Source organism: Orycteropus afer, unplaced genomic scaffold (genome assembly GCF_000298275.1).
Source record: "Orycteropus afer afer isolate SDZICR_OR568_19922 unplaced genomic scaffold, OryAfe1.0 scaffold00137, whole genome shotgun sequence".
NCBI lineage: Eukaryota > Metazoa > Chordata > Mammalia > Tubulidentata > Orycteropodidae > Orycteropus > Orycteropus afer.
Window position 1 is genome coordinate 952,146 of NW_006921724.1, and position 4,651 is coordinate 956,796.

Sequence of the window (4,651 nt, forward strand, 5' to 3'; positions counted from 1 at the left end):
CAAAATAAGTAAATAAAATTTAAAAAAATAATTTAAAAAATACTATAAAATTCAAATTTCAGTTTCCATAAATAAAGGTTTATTGGAACACCAAGAAAAAAAAAAAAAAGGAGCACAGGACTCGTCGCAACTTCCACCTGAGTGAAGACGTAGGTCTGAGCGGTCCGCTTCTGTTTGGCTTACTTGAATTTCTAGGACTGGACAGGAGTTAAGTAGTCTGCATCATCTGCTTTCTTGTCCACACCTTGCCTGCTGTCCTTGACCAGTCATCATGCCTCATGGTCAGAAGAGTAACCTCTGTGCCCGTGAGAAATGCCACCAGGCCTGAGGTGAGACCCAGGGTACCAAGGGTGCTCAGGCCTCTGTAGCTGTGTAGTCATCCTCCTCTCCTGATCCTGAATGTACCCTCCAGAGCTCCTCTGTTGCTGGCAATCCCCGGGCACCTCAGAGAGCCCCACCAGCCAGCACTCATGCTGCAGCCCCTGCTGCAGCTCGTACTATGCCCTAGACCTAATGAAGGTGCTAAGAACCAAGCTGAGGAAAGTCTAAGTTCCTCTCAGGCCTCTTCTGCCACTGAGAGCTCAAGCAGAGACCCTTTCACTAGGAAGGCAAACATGCTGGTGCAATTCCTGCTACACAAGTGCAAAATGAAAGAGATCACTGGGAAGGCATAGACGCTGAAGATTGTGAACAAAAGGTACAAGGAGCACTTCCCTGAGATCATGAAGAGAACCACCGATCACATGGCACTTTGGCCTTGACCTAAAGGAAGTAGGCACCAGAGGTCAGTCCTACACCCTCATCAACAAACTCAGTCTTCCCAACCAAGGCACTCTGAGTGATGACAGGGAGTTTCCCAAGAACTGGCTCCTGATGCCTCTCCTGGGCATGATATTCATGAATGATAACCATGAGGAGATCTGGGAATTCCTGAATATGCTGGAATTCTATGATGGGAAAAAGCACTATATCTTTGGGAAGCCCAGGAAGCTCGTCACTGAAGATTTTGTTAAGACAAAGTACCTGGAATAGCGGGCGGGTGCCCAACAGTGATCCTCCATGCCATGAATTCCTGTGGGGTCCTAGAGCCCATGCTGAAACCAGCAAGATGAAAGTCTTGGAGTTTTGGGCCAAGATCAATGGTACTGCCCCCAGTGCCTTCTCATACCACTAGGAAGAGGCATTGAGAGATGAGCAGGAGAGAGTCAAAACCAGAGTTGTAGCCAACGCATCTGCCAAGGCCAAGTCTGGTAGTTCCCTCCATCCCTAGGGAAGTGGTTGGAAAGGGCTGTTTACCTTATCAGTGGAGGGCGAGGTGGGGCTGGAGGAGGGAGTATAATGTTTGTGTTCCTCTTGAACATAAGTAGCATGTTGTTGTTGTTATTTGCCGAGTCGCCCCCGACTCATAGCGACCCCTCCTTGGGTTTCCGAGACAGTATCACTACGGAAGTAGGATTGCCCAACCTTCCTTCCAAGGAGTGGCTGGTGGGTTTGAACCGCCAGCCTTCTGGTTAGCAGGCAAGTGCCTTAGCCACTATGCTACCAGAGCTCCCAAGTAGCATGTAGGTTTATCTTTTTCTTTTTCAAATGATATTCTTTTAATAGATGGTTTACTTAAATTCAGAAAATAAGTTCATAAATCACATGGATCACACATGTAGTGCCATTTATCAGGTTTAAGACTGATGTTTTTGTTTTTCAGAACAAATGGAGAAAGCTTGCCTCTTTTTTATGACCCAGAATAAGATAACATGGTATTAGAACAGTGATTTTCTTGGAAATGTGAAAGAACCCCATAGTAAAATAGTTGGGATAGTGAGATAGAGGAAAAAATAAATCAAAAGTGGCCAATTGTTGGTTTCCTTTCTTCTATTTAGTCTTTTTTTTTAAGTGAAATTAAGTTATAAACCTGATTTGCTTAGCTTGTTCAAGAATTTGAGAGCAATATAATTGTATTGAATTTTTTAAAAAAACACAGCTAGTGGTATTTTGTTATGGCAGCCCTAGGAAACTGCCACTGCCACTGCCTTTCTGGTCTCTTGAGGATGGCTCCACTTCACACCAGAAACTGGTTGAGGAAAAAAAGTTCGTCTCCCTAGCACCCCATTGCCTTCTGCCCTGGGTACAAATGTATTAGCTGGAATCCATTAAATTGCACTATTTTTCACTTACAAAAAATGGTAGTTTCACATGGGTCAGCTTAAACATAGGCCTTTTGTATTTGAAACATCTTATTGCGAATTCTGATATGAAAATAAATAGAAAACAAAAGTGACAAATATTGGGAACATAACAGATTCCATAGACACAATAAGAGACAGTATCTAGTTATCTTCCTTCTAGAGTAAATTTGCTAGCTCTGCCTTTCCTGGGTTCCTTTTCTTATAGTGTGTTTTGAGGTGATCCCCTAAGGTCTCTGCACTGTCTGGCTTAGCTGTTGGACCGGATAGCTCTGTTCAAACAGCAGCTCCGGAATGGAATTCTCTTTACCTTCCCATCCTGCATCCTTGCATCTCTGGCTACAACACTTCCCACCCACTTCTCATTGTGCTTTTATCTGAAAATGCCCTGACCTCTTGGTCCTGCCTGGTCTCCTTCCCTTCTCCTGTGAAAAAAGGACCTTTACTACCAGCCCTCCAGGGAGTCCTCCCTGCTCAGGCTTCCTGTATGACCTTGCAGTCACCTCCTCCTCCTGTCCTTCAGGCCTCTGTGTCCAGCCCCCACCTTGAGCCATTTCTCTCTGTCCTCAGTGTTTTGCCCATAACATTTCTTGTGGCCAGGTGAGTCCAAAGGAGCTCACTTCCTTTATCTACACTGAAGGTTTAAAGCCGAGCCTGTTGGCTCTCGAAGTTGTGTGCCCTAAACAGCAGGGGCCTACCTTCTGAAGTCCATCAGGCTTGGCTCAGGTGCCTCTGACATACCTTGCACTCCTCCAGCCCTGAAGATTTCTGGCATGTACCCTAGCTGGCCTGTTCATGAGATCCTGTGCCCAGACTGCACCTTGTGTAGCTACCTGTTCACTAGCAAAGGGCTAATGACCACCATCTGACACCACCTGCCTTCTCACACTCCTTCAGGTCTTCTTCCCTCAGGTATCCCCTAACCCCACCCAGGTCATGTCAGTGGACCTTGAGTGGCATTTCCACCCAGGGTCCTCACAGGGAATCTCATAGTGATCCAAGTGGACACCAGGCAGGTCAGGGGGCAGATAGCTGAGACGTTCTGGGATAAATCATGATGGTTTATGCTTTGGCAAAGGCTGCCCAGGCCTCCTCTGACTGCCATGGGCTTGGGCAGTGAGAGTGCTTCTGGTCATCCTTGTTTCTGTGGGTTCCCCATGATGCTTTGCAGACTTCCTGGCCAACAGTAGCCAATGCCACTCTTACAGATTCCCCAAAATATGTGTTGGAATCCTAACCCTTATACTTGAGGGTGTAATTCCATTTGGAATAGGGTTTTCTTTATTTTGTTGATGAGTCATATCAGTGTAGGGGGTGTTCTAAACCTAATCACTTCAGAGTCATAAAAAGAGAAAATTAGGTGCAAAAGCAGGTGCCATGTGGGGATTGTCAAGGAACCAAGGAATGCCCAGTTCTACCTACAAAGAAGGAATTGACATGGCAGAGACCTGATTTATATTTTTAGCCTCCAAAACTATGAGAAATTGAGTTTCTGTTCTTTAAAGTCACCCACTTGTGGTATTTGTGTTATAGCAGCACCAGAAAACTTGGACACCAGACAAACCACCCAGTGTGTCCATTTTCTGCATATGCTCCTGTACTAGGTGCATATGACATTCATTCATTCACCCATCCACTCATGTTGTCTATTACAAATGTATTGAATATCTATGTGCCATGTACCATTCCAGGTATGAGATGTAAGAGGCTCCTCCTCTCACGGAGCTTACAGTTTATCATACACAGACAATAAACATAATATGCATAAGCAAATCAATGATTCTCAAAGTGGAGTCTGTGCACTAGGGCTGGACCATGATCTGCATGTCACCAGGCTGAGATGAGGTTGCACAGAAGTTGAGAGTGGTGTTCAGAAACTTCTGAAGCAATTTGACAGAGTAATTTTATGTTTATTGAATCTAATAGTAAAAATTGATGGTCTGTTCTGTAGTTGGCCCCTGGCCTTGTTCTGATTGATGATATTGAGCTTCTCATCATCTTTCCACAGATGTAGTCAATTTGACTCTTGTGTATTCCATCTAGGGGGTCCATGTGTGGTCACTATTTATGGTGTTGGAAAAAAGGTATTGCTAATGAATAAGTTGTTGGTCTTACAAAATTCTATCATGAGATCTCTGGCATCATTTCTATTACCATGCCATATTTCCCAACTACTGATCCTTCTTTGTTTCCAACTTTTGCATTCCAATCACCAATAATTATCAATATATCTTGATTGCATGTTTGACCAATGTCAGACTGCAGAAGCTGGTAAAAAAATCTTTAATTTCTTCATCTTCAGCATTAGTGGTTGAGCCGTAAAGTTTAATAATAGTCATATTAACTGGGGCTCCTTGTAGGTGTATGGATATTATCCTATCACTGATACATATTTCAAGACAGATCTTGAAATATTCTTTTTGAAAATGAATGTGACACAGTTCCTCCTTGTTATTTCTGGCATAGCAGAC

At 44.0% G+C, this 4,651-nt stretch overlaps 1 pseudogene; it reads left to right on the forward strand.

Moving 5' to 3' along the window:
• The first annotated feature begins 470 nt into the window (after positions 1-470).
• On the forward strand, positions 471-1,270 carry LOC122150422 (annotated as a pseudogene).
• The last annotated feature ends 3,381 nt before the right edge of the window (positions 1,271-4,651 follow it).